Genomic DNA, 16,117 nt, shown 5'->3' with positions numbered 1-16,117 from the left:
TCTGTGGGAATATAAGGGTTTGTCTATCACATGTTCGGGCATGATGTCTGGCGCTCTTAATGCACCTCTTGCTATACCCCCTACTCAGGAGCCGGTTGGAAAGTTCTTGGCTTTTGCTTTCATAAGACTGGATGTCAGTGCAGTTTCTGCGGAGACGCAGAAATTCTCCCTTTGGCAGATTTTTAACCGTCGGAGGGAAGTGAAAGCTCTGGTGGTGGAGCAGACTGTTGGTAGAGGTCTGTTTTCTAAACAGTTCAGTTTTAAGTGCTCCATCCACATCCTTATACAGGGTGAGATCCAAAAAGGTAGCTTGCTGTTGACTATACTCATAGGTAAGTTTAATATTGAGTGTGTTGGTATTGAGTATGTCAATAAGTGCTCTCAATTCATCCAGACTACCATGCCACAGCATAAGGATGTCATCAATGTATCTATACCAACCTACAATGAGGTCGGTATAGATATCATTGGTATCACAGAAAACACATTCCCTTTCCCAGGATCCGAGGAACAGATTGGCGTAAGTGGGCGCACATGCCGCGCCCATCGCCGTTCCCCGGACCTGGAGGAAGAAAGAGTCATTGAAGGTAAAGTAATTTTTACCTAAAACAAAACCAAGAAGGTCCAACAAGAAGGTATGGAAGTCGTCCTGGCCTTCTGTTTCCAAGAAGGTCCGTACAGCCTGTAATCCGTCCTGGTGTCGAATACAGGTGTAAAGGGACTCGACGTCCATGGTGACAATATAGTCTCCTGCGGTCAGGAAGACCCCATCGATTTTCCGAAGCACATCGGCAGTATCCTGGAGATAAGACGGCAAGCTGTACACATGATGTCTAAGGTATGTATCGATGAATTTACTGGCAGGTTCCAGGAGACCACCGATGCCCGAGACTATTGGTCTCCCAGGGGGTTTGGTAAGATGTTTATGTACCTTAGGCAACAGGTAGAAGGTAGGTACTTTGGGACAATGAATCTGCAGAAAGGAAGTTTCTTTATTAGTAATGGTGCCCAGTTGGTTATATTGGCGTAACATTTTGTTATACATTTCGAGGAAGTCAGTGGTGGGGTTACCCAGCAATTTTTTATAACAGGTTTTGTCCTGTAGTTGTTTATTGACCTCGGCAAGGTACATCTCTATAGGCCAGATGACGATATTGCCTCCCTTGTCCGAGGGCTTCAGGATGACATCCTCCCATCCTCTGATCTCCTTGAGGGCTGCCCTTTCATTGCTGGTAAGATTGTCATTCATGGTTGGTAGATGCAGATTTTTTGATTGTTCCAGTTTATCCATGTCCCTGCCTACCATGTCCATGAAGACTTTTACGTTTGGACTTATGTTGTCCTGAGGCATGAAGTTGGATTTCCTTTTGCACAGGTCTAATCGTCTGGTCTCCGGAGGACAGGTAGTGGAGCTCCCTGATGCCAGTTCTTGTAATGCCTCAATGGCTTCCTGTTCTTCAATTGACAGAGTCATCTCTGAAGGTTCTGGAATGTTGATGTCAGTGGGAGTATTGTACAGTTTGTGTAGAAAGAGTTTTCTTCCGAACATTTTAAGATCTTTTTCCCATTGAAATCTATTGAAAGAATTTATGGGTGAGAATGATAGCCCTTTGGCAAGTAGGGATGTGTGCGCATCATCAAGTTGGTGATCCGAGAGGTTGATAATTCTCAAATTATCATCGACCGAGTCTATGGGCGTTGGAAGCGTGGCGATTGGCGGGATGGCATCTCCGTCCTCCACGGACGTGGATCTCGTCCTCTTCTTCTTCCCCCTCCGCGTTCGTTTGCTGGTTTTCGATATCTGCCCCTGGATGTTCCTGGGCCTATTTCTAAAAAAGACATCGCGTTCCTAATGGATGCATTCTGGGAGTCCTCTATATCGGACATTTCGGCCTCTGAGGAACTGTACTGAGAATTATAGGTTTTCTCTCTAATTCTGTCCGTACGTCTCCATTTGAAGATCTGCCCTGTGGCATAATCTCGTTTATCTCTGAGAAATTTTGAACTTTTGCGTTCAATGATCATTTTCTCATAATTTTGAAGATCTTCTTTTGTCTTTTGCATGGTACAATAGTGACTCAGAAATCCAAACAATAGTACCGCAGTGCAATCTATACTTTCTTCTGCAATTCACCACCCAGACATACCGCTCAACCATTGTTCACTATGTCTATGGACGTACACACTGGACAGTAGCGTATGCCAGGGATTTAAAGTGAAGGTGCTCTCTTTACTGACACCCCCTCCAATCAGGGTTCTCTCATCTCCGGAGGACCCATTACCTGACTCTGCGCTGTCTCTGTATAACAGGGCCAGGTTGGTCGCCCCTGGAGACAGCAGAAACCCCTTTGTGCTCTACTCTCGTACCTGTGACACTCGCTGAGTCCGCTCAACTGTGCAAGTATATGATTGCCACCGTAAGCACAGACAACAGCTACTCCCCGCGAGTATACACAGCTCAGGTACTTCACCACTGCTCCCGTCTCCATTACATCCATGACTGTGCAGTCCAATTTAAGTCAGAACACATTTGCTAGATAAATGTGTGCTGTTTGACAGTGAGCCTCTTGTTTTGATAAAGTATTGTATTTATCTCGATGTTTTGATGTGTCAACCAATTGTTGGCCAAGTGAAGACGTGCCCAGTCTGAAATAATAATAATTTTTTACATAAATACATTGATATTTTTGTGATACCGAATATAGAGGCAATTTAGTCCTCTTTTCAGACCTTACATTATATTTTCACGAATTTTCTCAATTGTATACTATTATTCATGTTATCTGTATGTTCTTGTCTCATGTTCGTCATTGATCCATCTAAAGGATCAATTTTAGTAATAATAAAGTTGATATTTTAGACTGATATATACATTACTATAGAAGGTTGTGCCCCACCCGGGAGTTTCTTTTCTGATATTCTCTCTTGAATATCAACCGTTTTCAATTGTACTTACCTTACTCCCTGGGAGCACCTCCACAACAATACTATATATTATAAATTCATTTATATGTTGATTGGAGAAAACCTTCTTACCCCATAGCAAATTAGTCCTGTGCCCTTGGCCTTCATCCCCTCCCCCTTTTCCCTGAGCTACAGTTACTTCATACCGGTGTGTTTTTCCCGGTTTTCCAGGCCACCTAAGGTTGCACGGAACAACCTAATTTGTTACCCGCACACTTGCGTCATCCATATTTTTTCATATTTTGGACTTACCAAATATGGCTTTCAATTTAAAAGATGAATTATTCTCTTTAAAAAGATCGGCAGATGACTTGAACAACATTTTTCCAACCTCCATTGAGGATTATACTCAACACACTTCATGGGAGGAAGACTTACGCAAACTAAACCTAACATTACAAAAACAGATACGTACCAACTGGGATTTGACAACCACAGAAAACTACTTAAAACAAAAATTGGTGCCTAGAGGACTGCGTCCAAAAATATTTCCAACTTTTGAGTTCATTACACCTAACCTAAAAACCGAGTGGGAGGCCTGTCTGTTGAAGTGCTCCTCTGACTTGATGTCCATTCTTTCCAAACATAACCTTCTCATGTTGGAAGAGTGTGACAAAGAAATTTCTAAATTAAGTAAAACCCTCGAGACCTGGGAAAAAGATGAAAATTTTCAAAAAACCTTTACAAAAACAAAAGAAGATCTTCAAAATTATGAGAAAATGATCATTGAACGCAAACGTTCAAAATTTCTCAGAGATAAACGAGATTATGCCACAGGGCAGATCTTCAAATGGAGACGTACGGACAGAATTAGAGAGAAAACCTATAATTCTCAGTACAGTTCCTCAGAGGCCGAAATGTCCGATATAGAGGACTCCCAGAATGCATCCATTAGGAACGCGATGTCTTTTTTAGAAATAGGCCCAGGAACATCCAGGGGCAGATATCGAAAACCAGCAAACGAACGCGGAGGGGGAAGAAGAAGAGGACGAGATCCACGTCAGTGGAGGACGGAGATGCCATCCCGCCAATCGCCACGCTTCCAACGCCCATAGACTCGGTCGATGATAATTTGAGAATTATCAACCTCTCGGATCACCAACTTGATGATGCGCACACATCCCTACTTGCCAAAGGGCTATCATTCTCACCCATAAATTCTTTCAATAGATTTCAATGGGAAAAAGATCTTAAAATGTTCGGAAGAAAACTCTTTCTACACAAACTGTACAATACTCCCACTGACATCAACATTCCAGAACCTTCAGAGATGACTCTGTCAATTGAAGAACAGGAAGCCATTGAGGCATTACAAGAACTGGCATCAGGGAGCTCCACTACCTGTCCTCCGGAGACCAGACGATTAGACCTGTGCAAAAGGAAATCCAACTTCATGCCTCAGGACAACATAAGTCCAAACGTAAAAGTCTTCATGGACATGGTAGGCAGGGACATGGATAAACTGGAACAATCAAAAAATCTGCATCTACCAACCATGAATGACAATCTTACCAGCAATGAAAGGGCAGCCCTCAAGGAGATCAGAGGATGGGAGGATGTCATCCTGAAGCCCTCGGACAAGGGAGGCAATATCGTCATCTGGCCTATAGAGATGTACCTTGCCGAGGTCAATAAACAACTACAGGACAAAACCTGTTATAAAAAATTGCTGGGTAACCCCACCACTGACTTCCTCGAAATGTATAACAAAATGTTACGCCAATATAACCAACTGGGCACCATTACTAATAAAGAAACTTCCTTTCTGCAGATTCATTGTCCCAAAGTACCTACCTTCTACCTGTTGCCTAAGGTACATAAACATCTTACCAAACCCCCTGGGAGACCAATAGTCTCGGGCATCGGTGGTCTCCTGGAACCTGCCAGTAAATTCATCGATACATACCTTAGACATCATGTGTACAGCTTGCCGTCTTATCTCCAGGATACTGCCGATGTGCTTCGGAAAATCGATGGGGTCTTCCTGACCGCAGGAGACTATATTGTCACCATGGACGTCGAGTCCCTTTACACCTGTATTCGACACCAGGACGGATTACAGGCTGTACGGACCTTCTTGGAAACAGAAGGCCAGGACGACTTCCATACCTTCTTGTTGGACCTTCTTGGTTTTGTTTTAGGTAAAAATTACTTTACCTTCAATGACTCTTTCTTCCTCCAGGTCCGGGGAACGGCGATGGGCGCGGCATGTGCGCCCACTTACGCCAATCTGTTCCTCGGATCCTGGGAAAGGGAATGTGTTTTCTGTGATACCAATGATATCTATACCGACCTCATTGTAGGTTGGTATAGATACATTGATGACATCCTTATGCTGTGGCATGGTAGTCTGGATGAATTGAGAGCACTTATTGACATACTCAATACCAACACACTCAATATTAAACTTACCTATGAGTATAGTCAACAGCAAGCTACCTTTTTGGATCTCACCCTGTATAAGGATGTGGATGGAGCACTTAAAACTGAACTGTTTAGAAAACAGACCTCTACCAACAGTCTGCTCCACCACCAGAGCTTTCACTTCCCTCCGACGGTTAAAAATCTGCCAAAGGGAGAATTTCTGCGTCTCCGCAGAAACTGCACTGACATCCAGTCTTATGAAAGCAAAAGCCAAGAACTTTCCAACCGGCTCCTGAGTAGGGGGTATAGCAAGAGGTGCATTAAGAGCGCCAGACATCATGCCCGAACATGTGATAGACAAACCCTTATATTCCCACAGAACAAGGTCAAAACATCGTCACAACCGATACGCTTCATTAGCAACTTTTGTAATGAATGGAGGGAATTACAAAATATACTCTCCAGACACTGGCCTATCCTTCAAAATGATAACATCCTCAGAGAAGCACTGGGAGAACGACCAGATTGCAGTTGGCGCAGAGCACCGAACCTCCGCGATACCCTAGTACAGAGTCATTTCTCTAAAACTAGAAAGTCCACACTGGCAAAGGCGACGGGTACTTATCCCTGCGGCCATTGTAAAGCATGCGCCTTCCTGGATAAGAGATCTTCTGTGATGGACAGGACCAACAAACAAATTAAGATTGTAGGGTATTTCAATTGCGAGACTAAGAGTCTAGTCTATTGCCTGGAATGCCAATGCAACCTGAGATACGTTGGCATGACCACACGCCCTCTGAAACAGAGAATACTCGAGCATGTTGGGAGTATTCGAAACGCAGCCTCTGATCTCAAAAAACTAAAAAAGTTAACCTCTGTGGCACGTCATTTCCACAAACACCATGGAGGATCTCCCAAGGGTCTGAAGGCTTTTGGACTAGAGCAACTTCACCTGGGGATTCGTGGAGGTGACATTACCAGGGAGCTTTTGAAAAAGGAAAGCAGTTGGACTTTCAGACTCAACTCAGTAACTCCCATGGGTCTGAATGAATTCATCAATTATGGTTTTTTTTTAAACCCATAAATCTGTACCTAACCCCCATTTGGTTATAATCTTCCTCTTCTTATGTCGTAATAATTCATCAATCCATATCATTCCCCAAAAATTATTGTATTTCTCATCCTTTTCACACGCATAATCTTTCCCCTCCCCCCTTTTTTTCTCCCACTTCACAATATCACATGAAATTTTGTCACCATTGCTCACCCCCTTTTTTTCGTCACGCTTTCCATTCACACCAGTGGGTGTGATCTTAAACCCATCATTTTTATCATTATTAATTTTTCTTATTTTTAGTTCACATATATGTGCTTACATAGTTATAATTTCATACTCTCTGCCTTTGTTTACACAGGGATATGCACTCGCGGTCCTCTCCGCATGCGTGTACACCAGTATACACGCATGCATTTCCTCACATACACATTTCTCTGCACTTTATTAAATATGCATCTTTCACTTGTCATTGGCCCTTATTCTGATTGACGCGTACTTTACCGCATACTTTCGGATCGCGTCTTTACGGCGTCTGCGCATGCGTGGAGAACGCCACGCGCATGTGCCACGCATAGACTCCGTACCTGTTCGGGCAAATCCCGTACAAAACTGGTCACCGCAATCATTCGGGAAATATGGGCGTATTATGGGCGTCATGCGGAATGACACATGGGCGTAGTTTCAAAGTGGGCAAAACGGGGCGGAAACATGGGCGGACACGGGGGAGTACACTTATGTTGGGGGGCGTGCATTCGGATAGCACTCCGAATGCACGCGAACAAAAAGGAAAGAAATGTGCGGTGTCCAAAAGGCCACTATTGCTTTGCGGACACCACTCGTTCCTGCGGGAGGCGAACGGACCGCCTAATGACTACAAGCATTAACACCTGAACCCAATAAAATCGACTCCTTTACTCATTAATCATTAATAGGACGCTTGTCAGTGCTTTAATTGAAACCATTGCACTTCAATTGCTGTAAGGGTTAATGTGTGCAATGCATGTGTTAGGCATGCTTGTAAGGATATATTGGCATCTAATTGATTCCAATTCCAAATAAGCATTTTTTTATGAGGATAGGTAATTGAATAAGTGGGTCATGTGATGTTTTGCAGAATATACATAATAGTGGGTTGTTTGGCGTAAATACTCCGCTTACGGGCGGTAGCACCGCTTGGCTCCCGTTCGGATGCGGTATTCCCGAGCATACTCTGTACTACTCTGTAATACCGTGCAGAATCGGAGTGTTTCTCCCGCACACGCATGGTTTGTATGTCGTCCGTAAACACGCCCTGTTCTTAAAGAGTGAGTCCGTCCGAATGCGGAGGACACGTGGGCGTTTCTACGGACGATGGCCGCACGCGGTAGAACACCGTGGCGTGCGGACCGCTCCGTAAGAATGCGGGAATATCCGCACCGATCAGAATAAGGGCCATTATGCACCTTGTCTATTGATATAGTAGGAGGAAGAAGAAAAATAGAAAAAAAGAAAAAAAGAGAATAAAATAATATATGAAAGCTAGATAGAAATATGGGCTTCATCTATACATATATTATATTTGTACACTAATCGACCACCATTACACACTTATTTTGACTTCATAACTCCCATTAAAAGGTAATGATCCTTATCTCACATTTTCATTTTATATACATTAAACATTATTTCAACGCCCCTGTTCCATGAATATCTAGTGTGTATAATTTTATTCATGACCATATAATGCCCTCAATAAAAATCAGTATTCTACATTACTTTTCCTATTAAAATTATAATTATTATTTTTTTCTTGTATATACAACATACACCATTTTCAGCGCTCTGCGGCATATAGCCCATGTACCATTAATATTTAACATATCTTTATCTGTGACCACGCAATGTTTTTAATAATAATAATCAGTATTCCACATGCTCCTTTTTCCACTAAGTCAGGATCGCAACGTCTTCCTCCCTTTCCCCGCTAATTAATTCCTCCTCTAAATATGATCAATAGACGGTGTCAGTCCCATGTTTGCAAATCATTCTTCTTTATTAGGCTGACCAGCTCATTTCTCCTCCCCACCTCTTCCACCTGCCCCCACCTGGGATTGGCCAAACACCATTTAAATAATGGGCGCCAGAGCACACCTTTACACCGATTGAGAAAGCTTCCATAGTGAAACGTACGTCTCGGTTGTTCAGGTCCCCGCTGTGCACGAGCGGGACCCGGCACGCTTCACATATCTTTGTTTGGCTCTCATCGCTGCAAACAGCACGACCCCCCGGCCAGCTGAAGGCTCCCACTAAATGCCGGCATAGCTGACGGAGCAACACACCGGCGGCTCAGCTCATCTGCCGCCGACGGCACTAATCCCTGGACGGGACATCTCATCACCGTCTGTCTCCCGCTACAACCTGCTTATTTAAAGCCAAAGGCTTCCACTGAATACCAGCGCAGCCGATGGAGAGACACACTGGCGGCTCTATTCACCTGCCGCCGATGGAACTAACCCCTGGACGGGATATCTAATCACCGTCTGTCTCCCTCTGTAACCTTTATAGACACAGCTTACTTCAGCTGTCTTACAGGGCAAACAGCGGAGTCCACGGCTGTACCTGTAGAAATCTCAGAAGACGCTGTAGATTCTTTAAAACAACGCAGAGCATCTTATTATCATCATCTATCCTTACACTGAGACTGTTTCTCTTTATCTACCTACTGTGACAGTGTATATATCTAACACCACGGATGATACTCACCTTGCCGATTGGTCGCAGTATCCTGACTGGGGCATACACACTGAGGGATTTCGCTATCTGTTGCACAGAGCCCCCAGCGATACACCCTGGACCGGGTGTCCGTGAGTCTAACAGCCCTCAGGGCACTGCCTCTGTTATAAGAAATATAAAAATACATTCCCTGTAATTCTAACTACGGGGTTATTAGATAATAATCTATTGCTTATTTCCTGTCACGTTATATTTAGTTACAGTGGCTTGTCACCTAGTACTAATTCATTGCATATACTATGTTGCACTATATGTAACTACAGTGGATTGCTACCTTAATACATAAAACTGTGACTTTAACATACAGAGACAGAGTGTTGCACTATATTTAAATACAGTAATTGGCAATTTATTGCGCTAAGCTGTGTGTTTGCATTGCATAGGGATTTTTTCTCCATCTCTTGCACTCTGATCTATATGTGGAATTACTGTATATTCTAAATCAAAAAAATCACTGCACAGGAAATAATTGAAGAAAATACCCAGTACATTTCAGGCAATTTATTGCGCTAAGCTGTGTGTTTGCATTGCATAGGGATTTTTTCTCCATCTCTTGCACCCTGGTCTATATGTGGAATTACTGTATATCCTAAATCAAAAAAATCACTGCACAGGAGATAACTGAGGAAAATACTCAGTACATTTCATAATCGATATCACAGTGTTATCTTCCGTCATAGGACTACAGATCAGCATAATATTTCAACACCGTTTTACAGGCTACTTGGCCAATAGGTCCATTTAATTTAGGGTGACCCCTTAGATAGCCAGCTTAGTTCTGTTTCTGGGCCAAGATAATATAGGGCATTATACCCCCATTGTGGCAGCTTAGACTTGCACTTCTTTGAAAAATCTTTCTCTTATTACCACCTTTTGCATGGTACAATAGTGACTCAGAAATCCAAACAATAGTACCGCAGTGCAATCTATACTTTCTTCTGCAATTCACCACCCAGACATACCGCTCAACCATTGTTCACTATGTCTATGGACGTACACACTGGACAGTAGCGTATGCCAGGGATTTAAAGTGAAGGTGCTCTCTTTACTGACACCCCCTCCAATCAGGGTTCTCTCATCTCCGGAGGACCCATTACCTGACTCTGCGCTGTCTCTGTATAACAGGGCCAGGTTGGTCGCCCCTGGAGACAGCAGAAACCCCTTTGTGCTCTACTCTCGTACCTGTGACACTCGCTGAGTCCGCTCAACTGTGCAAGTATATGATTGCCACCGTAAGCACAGACAACAGCTACTCCCCGCGAGTATACACAGCTCAGGTACTTCACCACTGCTCCCGTCTCCATTACATCCATGACTGTGCAGTCCAATTTAAGTCAGAACACATTTGCTAGATAAATGTGTGCTGTTTGACAGTGAGCCTCTTGTTTTGATAAAGTATTGTATTTATCTTGATGTTTTGATGTGTCAACCAATTGTTGGCCAAGTGAAGACGTGCCCAGTCTGAAATAATAATAATTTTTTACATAAATACATTGATATTTTTGTGATACCGAATATAGAGGCAATTTAGTCCTCTTTTCAGACCTTACATTATATTTTCACGAATTTTCTCAATTGTATACTATTATTCATGTTATCTGTATGTTCTTGTCTCATGTTCGTCATTGATCCATCTAAAGGATCAATTTTAGTAATAATAAAGTTGATATTTTAGACTGATATATACATTACTATAGAAGGTTGTGCCCCACCCGGGAGTTTCTTTTCTGATATTCTCTCTTGAATATCAACCGTTTTCAATCCCCAGTAAGGTCCCTGTGTCAGTAATAGAGATAAAAGTGATGTCACTGATGCTCCCAGACCACCTCACCTCCGCAGTCCGGTCTGTGTTAGCAATAGAGATAAGAGTAATGTCACTGTGACGCTCCCAGACCCCCTCACCTCCCCAGTAAGGTCCCTTTGTTAGCAATAGAGATGAGTGATGTCAATGTGACACCCCCAGTCCCCCTCACCTCCCCAGTCAGGTCCCTGTGTCAGTAATAGAGATTAGAGTGATGTCACTTTGATGCTCCCAGACCCCCTCACCTCCCCAGTCAGGTCCCTGTGTTAGTAATAGAGATTAGAGTGATGTCACTTTGATGCTCCCAGACCCCCTCACCTCCCCAGTCAGGTCCCTGTGTCAGTAATAGAGATTAGAGTGATGTCACTGTGATGCACCCAGACCCACTCACCTCCCTAGTCAGGTCCCTGTGTCAGTAATAGAGAAAAGAGTGATGTCACTGTGATTTTACCTCCCCAGTCAGCAGGCAGATGATCTCCAAGGTTATATTCAATAGCTTATTAGCGATGGGATTCTTCTCCTCCATTCCGTTCTCCATTCTCAGTAAATCAGATAATCTAGATGGAAGTATTCTCCAATGTCTAAGTATCGCAGTTATGCGGCTTCTGGTTAGGAAAATATTCTAGCAGGTACAGTTTCCATCTATGAATGAAACAATGACATTAATAGGGGCTAATGACTTAGTGCAGAGCTCACACTGTGATTCCTTGCCATCAGATTAGTCCGAGACACAGTACAGAGAACATCAGAGTCTACGATGGAATCGCAAATCAACCCGAATCCCCACTTTGCACAGGGATAGAGACTGCGCGTGCGGCTGGATATGGAGTCTCTTATATGTCTGTTATGAGTGTAACCCAGGACAGTGCCAACCATGCGGCCCTCCAGATGTTAATGAACTACACATCCCAGGATGCTTTGCATTAGTTTTGCTATGTGGCCATGCTGAAACTGATGCAAGGCATGCTGGGATGTGTAGTTCATCAACATCTGGAGGACCGCAATTGCCCAGCCCTGCTATATACAGATACCCAGCTGGCATTGACACCAAAAACAAACAAAACCATACCCCTTTCGTATCGCACTTTAAACCCGAATTATTGCTGGGTGGATGTTAGAGCGACCCTGCTTGAGGTGCGGTGTGAAAGCTCCCAACCAAATAACCCAGGTCGACCAACTCGGCCATTCGACCCGGTTATTAGAAGGGTTGCTACGCCCGATGGGGGTTATTCAGACCTGATCGCTCCGGTCAGATTTAGCAGCACCTTATGGATATACTGCTATTAGTTATATAGTCGCCATAGCGACAGAGTGTAATCCCACCCCGTGCAAGCCTGCGAATGGTTTCCGTTTAGGGATGACAATCCCTGGGCATTTTTTGAATCCGGAGATATGGGATTGAAAAATGCTCAATCCCGGGATTGGTTTACTTAATATAACAAATGCCGTTGCGCAGAGCCAGGGACGGGAGAAGCCGGGCAGCATTTTAGTGGGTGCACAGCCCAATCTAGAAATCCGGCCAATGTTGGGGCCAAATCCTGGGATCCCGCTGTTCCCGGGATTGGCCACTCTACCTGCGAATAGCTAAATCCATTTTGCACCTAACTCACCACTGAATGATTTTCCCAGTGTGTGTGCAGTCGGGTGTGGTATGGGACTGCGACAGTCGGGATCCCAACAGTCATTAGCCCGACGTTGGCATCCCGACTGCCTGTACTCAAACAGCATGGCGAGCGCAGAAAAGCCCCTTGCGGACTCGCTACGCGAGCCACCTATTCTATTCTACCTCTATGAGGGTCGTGGACCCCCATGAGGGAAAATAGCGGGTGGCCATCGGGCACCCGGCTGTCGGTGTTTTGACAGTCGGGATCCCGACGTCAGGTAAATGACTGTCGGGATCCCGACGTCAGGTAAATGACTGTCGGGATCCCGACTGTCGGGAACCCGTCCGGCACCCCTGCAGTCTGTGCCAAGCCCAGAACTTACTCGGTGGCTTCAATCGAGGCCAGAAGGGATGTCACATGCCTTCCCAGACACGTTCAGAAAACGGACGGGTGATACCCCCAAACACTGGGTTCCTGTCAATCATCTTGCTTATGGCCACTGATTATGCAAAAAAAAAAAGACGCTGTATTTCATCAGTGGATGGCCTGAGCACTAGGATCTATATACATGCGCAGACATTCCTTAATCGCCTGGCCTCCACATTTTTAGTCTTGCAATCAGGAGTGTATTACCCCCTACATCGCTGACTATGCGCACTCCCAAACATAGTCAGCAACATCCTCTGTCGGCCGTGTTTGAGGACATCGTTAGCAAGATCAATGCTGTGGAATGCAGAGAGCAGAGGCAGAACTCTGGGAGGCAATGGAGTCATCTGCCCCCGGGCTCCTGCTCTCAAGGGGGCACCTCTCCACCACTGCCAGTTTAAATCCGTTAATTGAAAGCCATCAAAATTACTTCTGTGGCTGAGTTCTGAAATATATATGTGTTCTCCTTCTCTTACATACAGTATATAATATATATTTCATAACAGACTATATATATTTTGAATAACGTTGTGTGTGTGTGTGTGTGTGTGTGTCCTGGTCCTGGTGACGTTGTGTGTGTGCGGGTCCTGGTGTGCGGGTCCTGGTGACGTTGCAGTAAAAGCAACATGGACGCACACTCAGCCCTTCTTCATACTGGCCGAGGGGTAGGAGCCTCTAAAAGCGCTACAGAGTTACTCATTTTGGTACTCTTTACCTAGAACGGCGCCCGCGATTGGAATCGCGGGCGTCGGGGGTAAAAAATCGCGGCCATCGTGGGTAAATCGCGGGTACATTAAAATCGGGTGCCCGCGATTTTCCCATAGGGATCAATGTTAAAAACGGTGATTGACCGCGATTTTAATGTTAAATGGCTCAATGCCCGCGATTTGGCCATAGGAATCAATGTTAAATGGGCCAGAGAGCCCTAATAGTCACCGTGAACTCTGAAATGGCCCCCACAATTGTTAACGCCACCCCACGATCAACGTGAACCCGAAGCGTGGCGCGCGCAGCGAGCCCGCGAGGGGCGGCGGTAAGCGTCCTCCGACCTTTTCATGCCCTACTATCCACGTCGGCGTGGAGTTGAGAATAGAATAGTGTGGCGAGCGCAGCGAGCCCCGCGAGGGGACGCGGATACCTTCACAGGTAAACGCGTCCCCTCGCGGGCTTCACAGGTGTCCGCTTTTCGCCACGGACACCTGTGAAGCCCGCGAGGGGACGCGTATAACTGTGAAGGTATCCGCGTCCGCTCGCCACGCTTCGGGCCTTGGTGGCTCGCTGCGCTCGCCACACTATTCTATTCTCAACTCCACGCCGACGTGGATAGTAGAGCATGAAAAGGTCGGAGGACGCGTACCGCCGCCCCTCGCGGGCTCGCTGCGCTCGCCACGCTTCGGGTTCACGTTGATCGTGGGGTGGCGTTAACAATTGTGGGGGCCATTTCAGAGTTCACGGTGACTATTAGGGCTCTGTGGCCCATTTAACATTGTTTCCTATGTAAAAATCGCGGGCATTGAGGCATTGAACACTAAAATCGCGGTCAATCTGATTTTTAACATTGGTCCCTATGGGAAATCGCGGCCATCGCGGGCATCGCGTCGCACCCGATTTTTAGTGCATTCGATGGTCGCGATGGCCGCCCTTCTAGGTAAAGAGTACCCTCATTTTTCAACGAGTGATAACAATCGTCGTGACTGATCACACTTGTTGCGTATGATAATTGGTACACCAGCCAATCCGCCCCTAACAGTCATTTTTTTAACAAATGACAGGGGCTGAACACATGGCGGTTGGGGAGGATTGGTTGGAGCACTATTTATCATATGCAACATGTGTTATCAATCACAGCGAGTTTTATCACTCTTTGATAAATTAGGACCTTAGCATGCTTATATTAACACCTTCAATTCCATTCAAGTTTAAGTCCTGCTATATTCACCCTCCCACACGTATGCCAATGTAATAATAGATAAGGGATCACCACCTTCATTACTGCGGATAAGATACCACAAACTAGGAAGACCCAATTTTTGCGAGACACCAAGATCAAACCATAGTCTACCAAAAGGAGGTGGGTAAGTTCAGGAAGAACCCGATTGGTCGATGGGAGCCAGTCCAAAATGCCAAAAACATCCCATCCAAAGCGTGTAATTGTGTATATATATAATACAATTGTGAAATATCTGCATTACTCTTGCACTTTAGATAGATCACTAATAAAACAACCTGCAATATGACACACGTACCTATTAATATATGGGGAAATATCAGGAAGGAGGGCCACAAGCACCCGGGATCAGGGGGTACTCACCGCCACTGCATCACAAGTCCCTCTGGATTCGCTACACAGCACGCCCGGGATGCTGCGCTCCGCAGTTGCGGTGTAATGGCTGTGGCTGCTCCCAGAGGATCTCTGTCTTGTGTCCTGTGTCATCGGCTCCTGCAGCAGGAGGTGCTGGGTCGTCCATGGCTCCGCCTGTCGTGCTGTTTTGGGTCGGCCTCTGCTTCCACCTCCGGCTCCTATGAGGCAGGGGATCTTCCTCTGTCCTCTCCTCCACTGGGCTGTCACCTGTCCTCTGCGCGGCTCTTGTCCTTGATGTTGCCTAGTGTTCAAAACACACTTTCGGACAGGCAACTCTAGGGGCAGCTCCGCACCACTGAGGGGGCTTCTACAGGTCTCCAGCTAGGGGTCCTTTGCGTGTCCTTTCTCGAGAGCGGGTGTCCTACGCGGTGCCTGCAGTCCTTGGTCTCCACTTGCTGCGTCCTCTATCTTCTTCGGTGCAACCCCGGGAGAATCCTCCGGCTGGGTGTGCTCCCAGGTAATTTACCCCCTCAGCACCTTCTTCCTCGAGGTTCTAGTCTTTAACCTCTCGGCTCCTCCACGGGCAGGCACTATGTAGGACACCTTGGCAGCACACATTCTGTTCTCTCCGGGTTTGGGGCTCCTCCTGTGGTTGGCAGCTAGTGGGGGCAGCGCGGTTCCCTTCCCTCTGGCAGGTGGCAGCAGTAGGGGACTTGGAGGAGCCTGGCTCTCCTGGCGCCATTCCTGGTCACACAGCTGCGCAGCCCCCGCTCCTTACAGGTCAGCAGCTCACAGCACTGCACAGGCCCTTGTCCTGCCCAGGGATC

General features: G+C 45.8%; 1 long non-coding RNA gene across 1 annotated transcript in view; it reads right to left on the bottom strand.

The window, feature by feature from the left end:
* LOC146035684 (uncharacterized) overlaps nt 1-15,760 on the bottom strand; it is a 99,082-nt gene extending 83,322 nt beyond the window's left edge. Inside the window, exons 1-2 of the long non-coding RNA XR_014460695.1 lie at nt 15,300-15,760; nt 11,410-11,600 (exon numbers count right to left, since the gene is read on the bottom strand). This is a non-coding gene — a long non-coding RNA (uncharacterized LOC146035684). The remainder of the gene's footprint in view (nt 1-11,409; nt 11,601-15,299) is intronic.
* Between the last annotated feature and the right edge of the window lie 357 nt (nt 15,761-16,117).

Source organism: Crinia signifera, chromosome 9, assembly GCF_055691185.1.
Source record: "Crinia signifera chromosome 9, ASM5569118v1, whole genome shotgun sequence".
Taxonomy (NCBI): domain Eukaryota; kingdom Metazoa; phylum Chordata; class Amphibia; order Anura; family Myobatrachidae; genus Crinia; species Crinia signifera.
Note: the sequence above shows the minus strand (reverse complement) of the source record. Positions and strands in the feature narration are given on the sequence as shown.